The sequence below is a fragment of the Cannabis sativa genome, chromosome 6 (genome assembly GCF_029168945.1).
Source record: "Cannabis sativa cultivar Pink pepper isolate KNU-18-1 chromosome 6, ASM2916894v1, whole genome shotgun sequence".
In the NCBI taxonomy this organism is placed as follows: domain Eukaryota; kingdom Viridiplantae; phylum Streptophyta; class Magnoliopsida; order Rosales; family Cannabaceae; genus Cannabis; species Cannabis sativa.
The window spans coordinates 70674430-70693799 of NC_083606.1; the positions used below are offsets into that span (position 1 = coordinate 70674430).

The 19370-nt window shown below is 38.6% G+C and overlaps 1 non-coding gene and 1 pseudogene across 1 annotated transcript; both read right to left on the reverse strand.

Moving 5' to 3' along the window:
* Nucleotides 1-7608: 7608 nt before the first annotated feature.
* On the reverse strand, nt 7609-7715 carry LOC133039532 (small nucleolar RNA R71). Its single transcript, XR_009688670.1, has one exon. It is a non-coding gene; the product is annotated as a small nucleolar RNA R71 (small nucleolar RNA).
* Nucleotides 7716-17209: 9494 nt separating this feature from the next.
* LOC133039556 (small nucleolar RNA Z247) lies at nt 17210-17348 on the reverse strand (annotated as a pseudogene).
* Between the last annotated feature and the right edge of the window lie 2022 nt (nt 17349-19370).

Here is a 19370-nt window from a genome sequence, read left to right on the forward strand (position 1 = left end):
AGTTTAGTAGTACTTAATGGTCGATCGGGAGGGCTGGGAATTTGTTGGATGAAAGGGGTAAGGTGCACTATTCATTCTTCTTCCAAATTCCTAATTAAAGCTGAAATTGGGTCGGACCCCCCCGGGATACCGTGGGTTTTGTTGGGCACTTATGGTCCTCCCCACTGCCTTGAAAAGGAGGCATTCTGGAATTCTGTAGGTGACTATCTTCTACAAGCTAAAACCCCTATACTGATGTTCGGAGACATGAATGGCACTTTGCAAGATAATGAATGTTTCAACTATTTTGGAAGTACTTCTACATACTCTTTCGATTTCAGACGCATGGTCCATAGAGCGGGGCTAATTGATCTAGGCTTTCAAGGCCCTAGATTCACTTGGGCTAAGGGAGGAAGTAACTCAAACGGAAGTAGCCGGGCAATGAAACGGGCGAGACTTGATAGGGGGCTTGCTACTTACGATTGGAGGATCCTCTTCCCAAATGCTATTATCAATCATCTCGGAGCTGTTGAATCGGACCATAGACCACTTTTGCTTGACACCATGGGGGCAATAAATGTAAAAGCCGTATCTTTAAGTACGAGAATATGTGGTCTCGTGATCCTCGCTCCTTTTGGGTAGTTAAAGAGGCGTGGCAATCAAGACTTCATCCCAACCCGATGATCAATTTCCATAGGAAAACCAAGGCCACTTGCAAGAAGCTTCAACACTGGAATAAAACGCAATTCCGTCACTTATCTCAGCAACTCCAACAAGCGAAACTCAATCTAGAAGAGGCGGAGAAAGACAACCCCGACAACTTTGAAGAAATCGACAAAGCAAAGCAACAACTTTCAGAAGCTCTTTTGAGGGAAGAAATACATTGGAAGCAGAAATCTAGAATTCAATGGCTTCAAGAGGGGGACATGTGTTCAAAGTTTTTCATGGCCTCCACTATTGTGAGAAGAAGAAGGAATTATATTCAAAGTATTAAGCTTTCGGCGGAGGGGGATTGGATAAGAGACCAAGATCGGATTGCGCAATGCTTCCTTATGAAATATAAAGAAATTTTTAGCAAAAACTTACATGGCCTCACTCCTCTGGCTGATGGTTTATTTGATAAAATCATCTCCGACCAAGATAATGCTCTCCTTAATGTAATACCGATGGAGGATGAGGTCGTTGCAGCAATCAAGAGTATGGGGAAGGACAAAGCTCCGGGTCCGGATGGACTCCCGCCAAGCTTTTATCTCCACCATTGGGACACTGTCAAAGACGATTTGATTGAGATGGTCTTGCATTTCTTCACACACCTAGAGCTTCCTAAGTTCATTAATGATACTTCTCTCGTTCTAGTTTCGAAGAAGGATTCTCCATCAACAGTCAATGACTACCGCCCAATTGCGTTATGCAATGTAGCCTACAAGATAATATCTAAGATCATCGCCTCAAGGATGAGATACCTTCTCCCAAAAATTGTATCCCCTAATCAAGCCGCCTTTGTGAAGGGAAGACATATCGCTGAAAATACTATGATCGCAAGAGAAATAGTTCATTCAATGGGTAAGAAGAGGGGCAAGCGTGGATTCATGCTTATCAAATTGGACTTGGAGAAGGCTTATGATAAATTGAATTGGGAGTTTGTTATTTCGGTCCTGCACCAAATCGGCTTCAGCCACCCTTTCACTAAATGGATTGAGACTTGTATCTCGGTTGCCGAAATCAAGTTGCTTCTCAACGGTTCTGTGGTGGGAAAGTTCTCACCGGAGAGGGGGCTCAGACAAGGAGACCCGTTGTCGCCCTCCCTTTACATTGTTGCTGCTGAAACTCTATCACGCATCCTCTTCAGTAAAGAGAACCAAGGCCTGCTCAGAGGTTTCAAATTGGGTCGTAATGGCACCCCGATAACGCATCTGATGTTCGCGGATGACATTATTCTTTTCGGCGAAGCTTCAATTCGGGAAGCTAGAACGCTTCTTGATTGCCTAAACTCCTATTGCCAATGTTCTGGCCAATCCATTAGCTTTCCAAAATCTTCCGTTTTCTTCTCAAGAGGAGTGTCAGGTAGGAAAGCTCAAGCTATTGCGCAAACTCTGGGTATGAAGAGAATGAATAGAAAGGCTTCTTATCTAGGCCTTCCCCTGTTCAGATCAACTAAGAGAACGGAAGACACTCAACACCTGGTGGATAAGGTTATCCAGCGGATTCAGGGATGGAAAGTGAAACTCTTGTCAAGCGCCGGGAAGATGTGTCTGATCAAGTCAGTTGGCTCGAGCTTATCGAACTATGTTGCTTCTTCGGATGTTATCCCTACATCAACAGCCAACAAAATTGACAAACTTCTGAGGGATTTTTGGTGGGGAGACACTGACGAGAAACGAAAGCTCCATACCATCGCCTGGGAACGCCTATGTAAACCGAAGACTGTGGGGGGACTGGGATTTCGTAGTACTGAGACTATGAACAAGGCTTTTCTCATGAAGTGGGCGTGGAAATTTCTTACCGAAGATGAATGTCTTTGGAGACAACTTATGAATGATAAGTATGGTAAAAATCATAACTTCCTGGAAATAGAGGCAAGGACATCCGACACTATCTTGTGGAAAGCAATTCTACGCACTTGGGAAGCTTTGCAGCAGGGCATTTGCAGGAAAATTGGTAATGGGAATTCTACGTCCATTTGGTTTGACCCGTGGGTACCAGGGGATCCTCGACAACCGACACCTTGCGTTGACTCCTCGGAAGGCATAAGCTTGGTCAGTAACTTCATTTCGGATGGGCAATGGGATGAAGATTTGGTCAGGAACTGGTTTCGGGATGAAGACGCTCAAAGAATTCTCAACATCAATCTTCCCACCAGTATGACGAATGACTCCTGGCTTTGGTTGCCCGATCCAAGTGGTAATTTCTCTGTTAACTCGGCTTACAAATTATTAAAGAACATTGGCCGTAACTTAGAAGGGGACAGACATTGGAGATATATTTGGGGGGCGAAGACACATAGCAGACTGAAGATGTTTTGGTGGAGAATACTCTCCAATTGCCTCCCTACCAGAGAAAGAATTGGTTGTTCCATTCCTTTGATGGACATGCTATGCCCACTCTGTTCTTCCTCAATTGAGAGCAGTCTGCATCTTTTTTGGGACTGCACTTTTGCAAAGGCTGTGTGGTTTGGGTGTATTTGGAGCGTTAGGACCAATAATCGTTTGACTAGCAATTGGGTGGAATGGCTAGATTGGTTCAAGGATCCAAATAACAGACCGGCCACCCTCGACTTCAACCAACTCTTGGGAGGCGCTGCAATAATATTTGAACACATTTGGAAGGTGCGGAATCGAATCATCCATGAGGGGACTTCCACTCCAGTTGCCATTACCATCAACCTGGTCAATCTTAGGCTTCGTGAGCTCGACCCAATTGGCATTATCTCTCCACAAGCTGTTTGGAACCCCCCCCCCCCCGGAAGGCTGGTTAACTTGCAACTCTGATATTGCTATTGGGCGTTCTCAATCTGCAGGGGCTGTGGTTTTTAGAGACGCCTTGGGAACGTTTCGGCACATCCTTACCTTCCGCACGACCCAACGGGATCCTCTCGCTGGGGAGGTTGCTGCTATTTGTGAAGGTGCTGCAGAGGCTGTCTATCAAGGATACAAGAACATTATCTTCCAATGTGACTCGCTGAATGCGATTAACGCTTTGAAAAGTAATCTTGCTGAAATTCACAAGCTCCACTTTAACATTCAAGATAAGATTGCAAGCTTCTTCAACCTTGTCCGAAGTCTGAACCTTTGGGAGGTTCAATGGATCCCTAGATCTTGCAATGGTGTAGCCCACTCGGTGGCTCAATGGGCAAATCGTAACAACAAATTTGGTGTTCATGATTTGGCCAATTTTGATGATTTCCTGCAGCAGTCCACTGCAGATGGTCATAAACTTTTCTAACTCTTTTTGTTGTCTGTTTGCTTTTCGGCTGTGTTTAGTGGTTAGCAGTAGCTTTCTCTTGTTTTAGTTTTTGTTCCCTGGTGCTAGATTGCACCTCTGCTTTGTCTTGTTGCAGGGCGTGTGTTGTTTTGGCCTTAGGCCTTTTGTTCTGGTTTGTTGCTTGTTTTGGTTCCACTGTAACCATTTACCAAAAAAAAAAAAAAATTATTTATTTTTTTTTTTTTTGGAAATAATATCTTAAATATATTAAATGATATATAGAAATTTTCCTTTTAGTTCACAAGGAGCAATTTTATTTGGAGTTTTTATATGTATACTGTATTTTAGCATTTTATTATTTTTATATTGTGACACATCAGAAATTACAAAAATATTGTACAGTTTATACTATCTTTTACACTGCCCATAACGCCACATGTTATTTTGCATACCCTTTTTTTATTATTATTTATTAATTATGTTTTTTTCAAAAAAAAAAATGATGTGATGTTTATGGTCAAATCATGTCAGCTCGCATTTTTTTTTTTAAAAAAAAGCAACAAATAAAATAAAAAAACTTAATATATTATATTTGTTTTGTAATCACAAGTTACCCCCTTATTTGACATTTTATCATTTCATATTTATTTTCATCATCATCTTTATACTTAAGCTATTCATCTCTCTCTCGTGTTCATTGTAACACCTTAACTATTTTAGGCATGTTAACGTAATTTTTAACTTACTGTATAGCTCGTTGCATGCTAATCAACAAAGTTATCGAAAATCGTGATTAATTAAAATTTTAGTCATTTAATTAAAAACATAAAATAGCTTGCATATATAATTTCGGGATCCCGTTTACAAAAGTGTTTATAAAAGTTTCACTGTACATATATAAAAGTCTGTCACATAGCGACTATACAAAACAGGCCCTGATGTCCCAAAGATCGTACGCTCCAAGCCTAACTGTCCCGACATGTACAATCTCCATCTGCTCGCTCTCATGGTTGCTCAGCTTTAGCCTTGCCCTTACCTACACATGGAAATAGCAACTTTGAGTCAACGGACTCAGTAAGAAAAACATAAACAATAACATAGCAATAACCCGGATTATGATCAGACGCCCATATACCCCCAATCATAACCCTAACCCCGTGTCCAACACAGTGCTGAGTCGCTAGAACATTCGTACGATAGTAATAATGACCATAATAACAGCTTTTACTTGGTACGCTAGTCATGCTCTAGCCATACTGATGTGATACTGTCAAGTAGTACGGTACTATCGACCATACACAACTAGAAGAAGGGCCTTTCTCTTCGATTTTTAGGTCAGTTTATCTTCGGTTTTTATTAAAATTAATTCGCTACCGAAGTTATTTGAGGCGATGACATATGTTCTAAAATACTGAAGACATAAGGGGGGCCTATGTCTTCGGTTATTATTTAATAAGCGAAGAGATAGGTCACTTTTCTCTTCGGTTTTTATATAATATCTGAAGAGATAGGTACCTTTTCTCTTCAGTTATTATAGAAAAACCGAAGAGAAAAGTGATACCTTTTCTCTTCGGTTTTTATATAATAAACGAAGAGAAAAAGTACCTATCTCTTCGATTATTATATAAAAACCGAAGAGGTAAGGTCTTCCTATTTGAATTATACTCCCATTACGTCTTCAGTTATTATTTAAATCTAAATATATATTAATTTTTTATTTAGTGAATAATTATATATTAATTTTTATTGAAACAATTATAAATGTTAGGTTATAATTAACCTATATTTCGGGTCTTTAAAGTTAGCATTATCTCGTCTATTGGTGTCTTTTGGAGCAGTTTTACGCTTGATTTTCATTATTTCAGGTTCCCGGGGTGTTAAAGTTCGAATTCAGTCAAATGGCGAAAAACTGTGACAAACTTAGAAAAAATTGGAAAATTCGGCTCCAGATGCATCAGTAGTCGCGACCTCCAGAGAGCCTGGTCGCGACCCTTTTTCCTTGTCGCGACCATGGTCACGACTTCGTAAGTTAGGCAGAAACTCGGTTTTTCGAGTTTTGCCTGTAGTCGCGACCAGCTTAAATGCTAGTCGCGACTAGGTACGGAAATCGCAGATTTGACCTAATTTTGATTTTTCACTCAATTGGAGGCTCACCACTCATCCCTATATAAGGAATACGACATTGAAGGTCAGAGGCAAGCAAAAACAGACCTAATAGTGGAGGCAAAGTGGAGAGGAAGCTATCTTGAAGACCCGGAGCGATACCACCTTCTAGTTTCTTTCTTTTACCCTTTTTATTCATCTTTATGTTTGTTTTTATTTCTGAATTAATCATGGATGTTTTTAGAGTTATTATGAACTAAATTTCCCAATAAGGGAGGATGATGATTGTTGTTTAAGTTTATGCCTAGTTAATAAATAATTGCCATTCCTTCATCTTATGTGTGAATATACTATCTCTATTTGTGTTTAATTTCATGTGCAAGCTTGATCACCTTTTACATGCTCTATGATCCTAATTCGAAATCTGAAAAGTGAGAATTAGGAATGCTAAAATTTGGATAGTCTAGGTTTTGATGTAAAACGAAAGTATTTACATAGCCTAGTGACTAATAGATTATTGCTTAATGCTGATTTTGTGTTGATCTAATTAAGAAGTTAATTAGAGAACATATTATTTAGAACCTAAAAGATCTGAAAAGAGTTAGGTTAATTTATAATCTGTCTTTCACATTGAGATAAGGATAGCATTTAGGTATTGACATAGGTAGCTTATCAACAGGATTCACCTCCCTAATCTCTCATCTTGATTAATCTTCGTTTATTTTCTCTTTAATTTCTGAGTTATTTAATTTTAAATTGCAACTTATTATTTTACCAAATAGAATCATAAGTATAGTTTAGTAGTACTTAATCCAATTCCCTGTGGTTCGACCTCACTTGCGTGAGATAATACTTGATGCGTACACTTGCGTAATAAACAAGAAATTCGTAACAAGTTTTTGGCGCCGTTGCCGGGGAATTGTTTAAAGATTGATATTACACAAAATTATACTAACTTCTACTTTGGTATATTTTCTCTTGCTGATTTTTCTAACCTTTTTCTTGCAATATTTTCTTGATCTATTTCAGGAATCATAAGTGTATGCGCCGTCAAGGACAAGCAAGTTGATATTACCGATTGATCCCGAAATCGAGAAGACTTGTAGGAGAAACCGAAAGAACAAGAGGCAAGAGGGAGTTTCAAAGAATCGCCGAAACTTCGTACATCATGGCTGCCAATGCTGCAAACAATGGAGGCAATAACTGTAACAATGGTGGCGCGATGAAGATCAAGCTAATGGCCGCGGCTTGAGAGATTACATTCTCCCTACTCGACGGGAGTGCGGTCATGTATCGGGCTACGGCGGTGGATGCAAACAACTTTGAGATCAAACCTCGCCATACTTCGGATGGTGCGCCTTCGATTCAGTTTGGTGGCCTCCCTTCTGAAGATCCTAATCTGCATCTCTCTAACTTCATGGAACTTTGTGAAACCTTTAAAGTTAATGGAGTTAGTGATGATGCTATTCGACTGAGACTGTTCCCATTCTCTCTTAGAGAGCGAGCCAAGAGTTGGCTAAACTCCTTGCCACCCAACTCTATCGCCACCTGGAATGTCTGGCAACGAAATTCTTGTCAAAGTTTTTTCCTCCAGCCAAGTCTGCAAAGCTGAGAGGAGAAATTAATAACTTCTGCCAACAAGATAATGAATCTCTCCATGAGGCTTGGGAGAGGTTTAAAGATCTGATCAGAAAGTGCCCTCACCATGGTATAGAGAAGTGGATGCTGGTCCACAACTTCTACAATGGGTTGGTAGGAAATACAAGAACTTTAATAGATGCTGCAGCTGGAGGAGCCTTTATGAGGAAGAGTGCTAATGAAGCTTATGATCTATTGGAGGAGATGGCTCTAAACAATCAACAGTGGCCAACTGAGAGGAGTCAATCAAAGAAGGTAGCTGGTGTGTTAGAGGTCGATGCCATCACCAAGTTGACAGCACAGGTTGAGGCATTGACAAAGATAATTGCAGGGCAAGCTAAACAAGCCCAAGTTGTGTGTGAGTTATGTGGGGGAAGCCATCACTTTTCAGAATGCCAAGCTGATGTGGATGATTTGCCAATGGATGAAGCTAAAGCCATTGGAAACTATTCACAGAACAATAACAACAATTATGGGTTCAACCAGGGTAACAACCGAAGAAACAAAGGTTCTATCGGCAACGAAATCGAACCGAATCGAATCAACAGCTTAATCGAAACAAACCTCTCGGTGGAAATTCTAGTTTGCGGACAGTATTTATCGCTTCAATTCATGACCGAAACTAGATCTTCAATCAAAGACCTGCAGCACGTATGGGCCAACTAGCAACTCAAGTAGCAACCCGTCCTCAAGGGAATTTGCCTAGCACAACTGAAGTAAACCCCAAGGAAAACTGCAAGGCAATTACCCTGAGAAGCGGTAAAAATTATGATGGTCCTGAAATGCCACAACTAGTGAATGGAGAAAAGGAGAATGAAGCTCAAACAAAGCCAACCCCAACGCCAACATCAGAGAAGGCTACTGACAGCCCAACACAACCACAACAGTCTCCACCAATTAGCATTGATCACCATGTGAAAATACCCTATCCTCAGAGGCTCAGAAAGTCAAGTCTAGACAAGCAGTTCACCAAATTCCTAGAGGTCTTCAAAAGACTACACATCAACATTCCTTTTGCTGAAGCTTTGGAACAAATGCCCCGTTATGTAAAGTTCATGAAGGAGATATTGTCTAAGAAGAGAAAATTGGAGGACTATGAAACAGTGGCATTAACTGAGGAGTGTAGCGCTATTTTGCAAAAGAAACTACCGCCCAAGCTTAAAGATCCGGGTAGTTTCAATATTCCATGCTCTATAGGGGGTTCGGTGGAAACTAAAGCTCTATGTGATCTAGGAGCAAGCATTAATCTAATGCCATTGTCTGTCTTCAAAAGGCTAGGATTGGGAAAAGCAAAGCCTACAACAGTGACTTTACAACTGGCAGATCGTTCTTTGACTCATCCTCGTGGGATAATTGAAGATGTACTGGTGAAGGTTGGTAAGTTTATCTTCCCTGCTGATTTTCTAATTCTTGATATGGAGGAAGATTCAACTATTCCCATTATTTTGGGAAGACCATTCTTAGCCACGGGCCGAGCATTAATAGATGTTCAAAAGGGAGAGTTAAAGTTGAGAGTGCAAGATGAAGAGGTCAATTTTAATGTTTTTGCCCCAACCGACATTCCTACCTGTTGCAAGATTGAGATGGTGAAGGGTTCTTTTGTTAAAGCTGATAAGAAGAAAGCAAAGCCTAAAGAGCGACTTCGAACGATTCAGCGTCGTTGGAAAAGATTGATGTGTGGTAGTTCTGAAGGTGAGCTTACTCTTGTGCAAAACTCTGAAATCAACACTATTGGTGGTCAATTTTCTTCATTTAGTACGAGGGCTCTTTTGGATGAAAAGGGTCCACCTAACCCTTTCTGATAGGGTCTCAGGTAAGTTTCTTCTCTCTGCATTTTACTGTATACATTGGGGACAATGTAATATTTAGTTTGGGGGGAGAGGCTTAAGAAAAAAAAAAATTTAAATTCTGCACTTTAATTTCTGCATTTCAATTTTCTGTTTTAGTTTTTTTGTTTTAGTTAAGGAATGGCAATAAGCTTGATGATAGTTGTATACTGCTGATTAGTGTGATGTGATCTGAAACTGTAAAATAACTGTGTGCTTGATTTTGTTAACTTTTTGGATTAGTTTGGATGCTTAGAAACCTGTGTTTTTCTGCAAATACTCAAATTGTGAAAATTGTTATAACTGTTTTACTATGGTTTGTGGTAAGATTGACAGGATAGCTTAGAACTTGCATGTTTATTCTTTTGAGGCGAAATCCTTGATAGTGTTCAATTGGAATATGACTTAGGCATTTGTTGGATAGTTTGAGCCTTTCAAGCCTACCATAATGTATATCCCTAGTTACCCTTTTGAGCCTTAACCTGTTGTGTTTTCACCCACTGATCTGAAATGTTGCAACCACACTATTAATTTTTATTCTCACCATGATTATCAATGATATCATAAGCTACATGATTAGTTTGGGGGAGGAGAAACATTTAGTGTGAGGAAATAGTGAGAGGGAGAAAAACTTGTTTCATTGAGAAGAGAAAAAAAATTGTGTAATTCAATGTCACTGAAAAAAGAAAAATATGAAAAAAAAAAAACACAATGAAAAAGTAAAAATATGTGTTCAAAAAAAAAAATGAATAAAGTATACGATTTCAGTGATGTTGGAAAATAGTAAATATATCTTCTCTCAATCTTGGTAGATGTGGGAACACTATGGGGTATTGAAAAAGAAAAGTACGAAGCTTGTGGGTTCTGTTTGTGCGCTTATGATATTTTGAGCCAAAATTGTTTTTTTTTGCCTATCCCTGAATATCTGAGCCATATCACCTAAACCTTGAAAAGACCTAATGATTCCAAAGAATACTGTCAACATTAGTGGAGACAGGTAAGCATGCAAGCTTATGAGTTATCGGATTGTGGAATTAATGGAAAGAGTAAAACTCTTATAACAATGTTTCACATTTGAGTAGATTGTTGCAGTTGTACATAGTGATTATAATTGAGCATCCGAGTTAATTGTTAGAGTTAGTAAGATCAAAATTCTAGTTTATGCAAGGAAGAAAACAGAGCATGAGTCAGCAGTGTAGTGATTATCTGATAGCGTAGTTAGTTTTTTTTATCTTACTCGGGGGCGAGTAAGAATCTAGTTTGGGGGATTTTGTTAGGTTATAATTAACCTATATTTCGGGTCTTTAAAGTTAGCATTATCTCGTCTATTGGTGTCTTTTGCAGCAGTTTTACGCTTGATTTTCATTATTTCAGGTTCCCGGGGTGTTAAAGTTCGAATTCAGTCAAATGGCGAAAAACTGGGACAAACTTGGAAAAAATTGGAAAATTCGGCTCCAGATGCATCAGTAGTCGCGACCTCCAGAGAGCCTGGTCGCGACCCTTTTTCCTGGTCGCGACCATGGTCGCGACTTCGTAAGTTAGGCAGAAACTCGGTTTTTCGAGTTTTGCCTGTAGTCGCGACCAGCTTAAATGCTAGTCGCGACTAGGTACGGAAATCGCAGATTTAACCTAATTTTGATTTTTCACTCAATTGGAGGCTCACCACTCATCCCTATATAAGGAATATGACATTGAAGGTCAGAGGCAAGCAAAAACTAATAGTGGAGGCAAAGTGGAGAGGAAGCTATCTTGAAGACCCGGAGCGATACCACCTTCTAGTTTCTTTCTTTTACCCTTTTTATTCATCTTTATGTTTGTTTTTATTTCTGAATTAATCATGGATGTTTTTAGAGTTATTATGAACTAAATTTCCCAATAAGGGAGGATGATGATTGTTGTTTAAGTTTATGCCTAGTTAATAAATAATTGTCATTCCTTCATCTTATGTGTGAATACTATCTCTATTTGTGTTTAATTTCATGTGCAAGCTTGATCACCTTTTACATGCTCTATGATCCTAATTCGAAATCTGAAAAGTGAGAATTAGGAATGCTAAAATTTGGATAGTCTAGGTTTTGATGTAAAACGAAAGTATTTACATAGCCTAGTGACTAATAGATTATTGCTTAATGCTGATTTTGTGTTGATCTAATTAAGAAGTTAATTAGAGAACATATTATTTAGAACCTAAAAGATCTGAAAAGAGTTAGGTTAATTTATAATCTGTCTTTCACATTGAGATAAGGATAGCATTTAGGTATTGGCATAGGTAGCTTATCAACAGGATTCACCTCCCTAATCTCTCATCTTGATTAATCTTCGTTTATTTTCTCTTTAATTTCTGAGTTATTTAATTTTAAATTGCAACTTATTATTTTACCAAATAGAATCATAAGTATAGTTTAGTAGTACTTAATCCAATTCCCTGTGGTTCGACCTCACTTGCGTGAGATACTACTTGATGCGTACACTTGCGTAATAAACAGGAAATTCGTAACAATAAACTAAGTATAAGAATAAATATTTTCTTTGAAATAAAAATTATTTTAATTATACAACAAAATTAAGTACAAAAGACATTCTAATTATATTATAACAAAGTGAAAATATACATTACAAAATATGCTAAGACCTTAATAATAAAAACCGTACACAAAATAAGCATTGCCTAAAATTAAAAGTCTAAAGCTAACTAGTACAAGTATCGTGTCAATTTCTTATTTTTGGGAGGATGATTCACTACATTTTGCCTTTTTCTTTCGACCAAACATCTTAGTGGCTTTTGTAGTGAACCTACAAATAACAGTTGGAATACTCATTCAATAAAAAATTAAGTAAAATAAATAAAAACAAATTAACATTAAATCAAGAAAGTGGCATACCCAGCAGCTCTGACTCGGCTAGGGTGCTCGGGTGTCCCTAATGCTTGAGTCAATATATGTTGTTCCGACCACTGGCTAAAACTTCACTCGAGTTCACTTTTTCCTCGAGTTCAACCTATGCAGTATGATTGATAAAAGTTAGTACTTTATAATAATAACAAGACATACATTCATGTTATTGAATTGTGTTAGATGTCACTTACTATCCTTGCGGCAATCTCCCTATCCAAGTCCGTAACTAGGACATTATTCTTCTTACGGGAATTCAACCAAACTTGATGGCGGGGTGGATCTTGAATTCTGTTTTCTTTTTTTTGCAACAAATACACAATTAATAAGGGTTGATATCTTAAAGAAAATACATAGTATATAGTAATATATAAAGTGCAGCAAATGTAACCTTTTGTGGTTGTAAAATTTTGCTAGTTTTACAACATAGTAAAATGAATGAAATAATACTATGTAAGATAATCTCAATGGCCTCCTTTTGTTCATGTATAGAAAATTTCAATCTATATGCACCAATGGCTTAAAGAAATGCTTATATCACAATGTTACAGCAATGAAGTTTCAACATAAATTACTAGCTCAATTAAATTCATTAGCTAAATCTTGTCTAGTACTAAAACCATGTTACGTCCTAGTTGGTCCTTATCCAGATAAATCCTTATGAGTTTTAAATATGATGTGACTATGTTTTGAGATTTATGTTGTCATATTTGATACACATACAGTAGAGATAGATTGGCATTCTATATATCCCTGCATGTTTTGGTATGTCTACTATTAACGAAATTCTCACATTTATAAAGCACTTGTATATTAGCTAAATTAGGAAGGAAATAATAAAGGCAAAAACAGAGAGAAAACAGGGCGTAAAATCTGGTGTGTATTGTATTGATTGTATATTCCTCAATGAATGTACAGTAAAGATATTAGCAGATATATAGTACAAGGAAAGGAATCTTTTCCTAACAATAAAATATTCCTTTTGCCAATGATTGGCTGAATACAAAAGGAATCCCAAGATATTAGGGGATTCTAGAATTCAATAAATTGACAGCTCATGGTACGCTCACTGCTGAGGTGTCCAAGCTGAGGTAAATATCTCAAAAGGAAATATCTGATCAATTTAACATGCTCCCTCAAGCTTGACTTGGCTGATCAACAATGGCAAGCTTGTTTTTCAAGTATGAGAACTGACTCGTTGACAACGGCTTGGTAAAGATGTCTGCGGTCTGCTCTGAGGTAGGAATATGCCTAACTTCAACAATGCCTTGTTTGATGAGTTCTCTAACATAATGCACATCCACCTCTATGTGTTTTGTGCGTCTGTGAAATATGGGATTTGAGGAGAGTTGATTAGCACCAGCATTATCACACCAAATGACAGCAGGTATCTTATGCTTAACCCCGAGTTCTGTGAAGAGTGAATGAAGCCAAGCGACTTCTGTGGCAGTTTGTGAGAGGGCCCTGTACTCTGCCCCTGTTGAGGATTTTGCCACAACTTTTTGCTTCTTCGAACACCAAGTTATTAGATTTCCTCCAATGTAAACGCAGTAACCAATAGTCGACTTTCGATCATCAATAGACCCGGCCCAATCAGCATCACTGAAGCATTCGACATTCCACTCCTTTGATGGCTTGAAGATAATACCTTGTCCGATTGTGCCTTTTAAATATCTAAGGAGACGTTTGCAAACATTCCAGTGATGTTGGGTTGGACTATGCATAAATTGACTTAACTTATTAACTGTAAAGGCAATGTCGGGACGACTTAGAGTTAAGTATTGAAGGCCTCCCATGACACTTCGAAAGAAACTTGGTTGATCGAAAGCCTTGCTGTCATTTATGCTGAGTTTGTCACTTTGAGAAATAGGAGTGGGACTTGGCTTAGAGTGCAGCATGTGAGTTTTGTTGAGCAAATCAATCGTGTACTTGCTTTGTGAAAGATGAATACCATAGGCCCCCCGAGTGATTTCGAAACCAAGGAATGAAGTAATTTACTGAGCCAAGTGTTTTAAGAGAGAAGTGCTGAAGTTTTGTAATGATACCGCGAACAGTAAGAGTGTTGTTACCTGTGAGCAGAATATCGTCAACATAAACTAGGAGATATAATTCAGCATCACCTTGTTTGTAAAAGAAGAGGGAAGGATCTGAAACAGAGCTGCAAAAGCCAATGGAGAACTTGCTGCAAACGATCAAACCAGGCCCGTGGTGCTTGACGAAGGCCATACAAAGCTTTCTGCAACTTGCAGACATGATTGGGATGTGAAGTGCTAATGTAACCGGCAGGTTGCTCCATGTAGACAGTTTCGGAGAGTGTGCCATTTAAGAAGGCATTATCAATATCAACCTGCTGAATATCCCATTGATTAGAGGCAGCAAGATAAAGAATAACTCGAATGGTGGAACTCTTGACAACCGGACTAAAAGTCTCATAAAAATTAATCCCAGGTTGTTGCTGAAAGCCTTTGGCAACAAGGCGAGCTTTGAGACGTTGAACTGTCCCATCTTTGTTGAGCTTGACACGATATACCCATCTATTATCAATGACACTCATACCTGGACAGCGAGGCACAAGGACCCAAGTATTATTTTTTAAGAGAGCATAAAATTCTGTGTCCATGGCCGACTTCCACTTCGGATTTTTTAAAGCCTGGTGCACATTTTTAGGTTCCAATTCAATCATTAAGGCCAAAGGTGAGGGTGAAAAGGCAGTAAAAATACGAGGTTTGCGAACACCTGCCTTGGCTCTAGTGATCATGGGGTGGGAGGGCTGGATTGGACGAGGTGGAGGGCAAGTAATTGGACTGGTTTGGTGCTGAATTGGGGAATGCTGAAGTGGCTGTCTGGTGTGAGAAATAGGTGAAAGTGGCAGGTCAATATGAAGAGGAATGGTTGGATATGATTTGACAGAGAGGGGGCTGATTTGTTGTGATGGAGTTGATGAAGAGCTAATAGAGTTGCGTGGATGAGTAACAGGTGAACCCGAGGAGTGTTCATCTTGTTGAGAAGCCTGCGAATGAGTATTATCAACAACAACTACACCAGGAGCATGTTCTGCAGTCACTGTGGACAAATATGGCAACCATTGGGGATATTGACTAGGTGAGAGAGAGGAATCGGTGTGTGCAGTGGGATATGTGAAGCCATTGGCAAAAGGAAAGTCGGATTCATCAAAAGTTACACTACTAGCAATGTAGACTCGACCCGAAGTATGAAGACACATATATCCTTTGTGTCCTGGACTATAGCCAATGAAAACACATTTGGCTGACCGAAATTGCAATTTGTTTGTGTTGTAAGGCCTAAGATATGGGTAACACGCGCACCCAAAGACCTTTAGGAACTTATAATTTGGAACAAGACCAAATAATTTTTGAATTGGACATTTATAACTTAGGACTGGTGTGGCAAGGTGGTTGATGAGAAAGGTGGCTGTTTGAAAAGGCTCCCACTAAAATCTTTGAGGCATACTTGAGTGAGCAAGGAGGGTAAGACCGGTTTCAACTATATGACGGTATTTTCGTTCAGCTTTTCCATTTTGTTGATGAGTGTGAGGGCAAGGATGCCTAAACTTTACACCTATAGATTGAAGATAAGGTTCAAATTTTCTATACTCTCCTCCCTAATCGGTTTGGACAGTTTTTATGGTGGTGTTGAGTTGCTTTTCAACCTGCATTTGAAAGGCTTTGAAGGTAGATAGAGCCTCATCTTTGGTTTTAAGTGGGAAAATCCAGGTGTAGCGACTAAAGTCATCCAAAAAATGGATGTAATAACGATAGCCATGCCTAGACATAGTGGGTGCAGGACCCCATATGTCCGAATGCACCAGTTCAAGAGGCTGCTTTGATTCCTTTAGAGTTGTTGGATAAGGTTTATGATGAGATTTACCAAGTTGACAGCTAGAGCAAAATTGTAAATTAGAAGGTAAAGACTTCTTTTCATTGATTAAAACATGTTTGAGTACATTAAGGGAAGGATGGCCTAGCCTATGATGCCACAAACTTGATTCACTAGTGGAAACTTGAAAACAAGACTCGATAGACTCTAAATTAGGACTAATATTAGGACTGTTGACACTAGACTTTTGAGTAGACAAGCAGATTGGTGAGTAACTAGCAGAACATGTTGATGGTGTGGTAAGTTGATAGAGCCCATTGCTAAGCTTCCCTTGAAGAAGAACCCTCTTCGAATCCATGTCCTTCAAAACACAATCATTAGCATAAAACTTAGCATAAGCATTATTGTCTTTAGTTAGTTGAGAAACACTCAAAAGATTTTTGGAAATTTTAGGCACACATAACACTGTATTTAACTTAACAGGTTTGGAAATACCAGGAGATTTAATGACTGAACTGCCAATGTGAGAAATAGCAAGGGACTGTCCATTACCAACAATTAATCGACTCTTACCATTGTATTCGGCAGGAGTTTGGATGTTGTTGGCGTTGTCCGTGATGTGGTTAGTGGCACCACTATCCACATACAAGTTTGTGTCATCGGGACGAGGGTGATGAGATGAGTTGGCTACAAACGCCTGCTGATTAGTATTGTTGTTGTTATCTTTCTTTGGTTTGAATTTCTTGTTTTGAGAAATATTCTGGGAACCAGCAGCTGGAGTGAAGCTAACATCAAAGCGATAGTAACATTTGACAACAGAATGCCCAGGTTTGTTGCAGAGTTGACACACCACACGGTTTTGATTTCCACGACCTCGTCTGCGACCACGGCCACGAAAACTAGAGCCTCTTCCTGAGTTAGATGGGATGAAGGGTCTCTTGCCTCTAGCAGCAAAGTTAGTAGAGGGGGCATTCAAATCTGAAGCCACGGTTGATTTCATTTGATCAATACGCATTTCTTGGCTTTGCAAAAGAAATTGCACTTCGGAGAGAGTTAGTTGGTCTCCTCGAGATGTAAGATTTATGACCACAGAGTCATATTCTGGGCCAAGGCCTCCCAATATATAAAGTATAAGATCATCATCAGTAAAAGCTTGTCCTGCAGAGTTAAGACCGTCAGCCAAGGTTTTCATTTTAAGAATATAATCATGAATGGTCAAGGACCCCTTCTTTAGAGATTGAAGTTGGAACCTCAGTTGAAGTGTACGAACACGAGATTGAGTGGTGAAAAGAGTTTCAAGAAGGGACCATAACTCATTAGAGATGCGACAACGAAGAACATGGCCAAGCATGGCTTCTGAAATCGAGTTTAGGAGCCAGCTTAATATGGCCTGATCAGTACGAACCCAAACGGTAAAAAGAGGATTTACCTGCTATAACATGTTGGGGTTTTGTTCATCAGGAGCATCAAGAAATTGGGGAGGACATGGCCTGGTTCCGAAGAGAAAACCATCGAGGTCATGAGCGCGCACAGCTGGGACAACTTGGGAACGCCAGTAAGGGTAGTTGTCTCTGTCCAGACGAATGGTAATAGGGGCAAGAGGTTGCAGTAGAGGTGCAGGAAGCGCTGGAGCAGCTGGCGCCGGAGCTGGAGCTGGAGGAGGAGCGTCGACAGCTTGTGATCTGGCATTGTTGACTGAGGAATCACCAGGAGAAGCCATTGGCTCTGATACCAAGCTAAATTAGGAAGGAAATAATAAAGGCAAAAACAGAGAGAAAACAGGGCGTAAAATCTGGTGTGTATTGTATTGATTGTATATTCCTCAATGAATGTACAGTAAAGATATTAGCAGATATATAGTACAAGGAAAGGAATCTTTTCCTAACAATAAAATATTCCTTTTGCCAATGATTGGCTGAATACAAAAGGAATCCCAAGATATTAGGGGATTCTAGAATTCAATAAATTGACAGCTCATGGTACGCTCACTGCTGAGGTGTCCAAGCTGAGGTAAATATCTCAAAAGGAAATATCTGATCAATTTAACAATATTCAAATATGTTAAGATACACGGCCAACTTATAAACCATAACCACTAAATAAGAAGCACAATAATTTTTAACTAGTAGGAAAATAATACAAGAGCAAAGACTAAACAACACAAAAAAAATAAACAAAGGAGAAATGCTAGACAGGACAGAGATGCAAAGGGCCTTAAACAGAATGAGTTATGTCAAAGAAGGCAAAAAAATTTACATGATAGAGATAATTAGAGCCGTTGAAGAAGATCGTTGTTTCAAATTTTCAATATTGTCTCATTGATCTCTTCCCAACTTAAAGAAAATACCACATAGTTATCCTTCTGGTTATAAAGCTTTAATTATTAGGACTAAAGAAATGCAATTATTAATGGAGTATTGGACATAGTGAACTATTTTATTCACAAATTGAAATACATCTTTAAGTATCACAATGCTATGCTATGATCATAATGAATAAGATTGCCTATCCTAACCTAAGATCCTAATAATGAAGTATAGATAGCTTGGTTCAATCTTATTCAATGCTACAGTCAATGGAGACAAACACTTAAGAATTGAGAGAGAGTGAGATTGAGATACTTAAGAATGAATACTAGCATATTATAAACAAGAACCACTCAATCAAACCAATTGTTTCAACATATCTAATTGATGAAAATGCATGCAGTCAACCAAAACAGGGATTAAGCTATAAATATATATTTCTTAAAATTTCAATGTAAATTCAAAGTTGCAACCTTGTTTTTGCAGTAGTGCCATTATCGAACCAAGCTATAAATATATTATATATATATATATATATATATTTTTTAGTTCATTCATTATAATTGATCACTCTGTTGTATTATTACTTGTCAGACACACATTTGATCTTATAGTTTTTTGTTGAAATCCTACTTGAAACTTAAGTTAAAATTAATCAAAGAGACATATATATCGAAGCTAATTATATAAATGTATTGAATATACTATGTAAGATCAACTTAAGTCTTTTTTTTCTTCAAACAACACTTTTACATAGAACCAAAAGTATCTTGAAACTTGGCCAAACTCTTTCCTTTCTCCTCAAATTGTTTATATTTCTCGAAACTTTGAAATGCCATTTTACAAGAAAAGATTCATGTGCTATATTT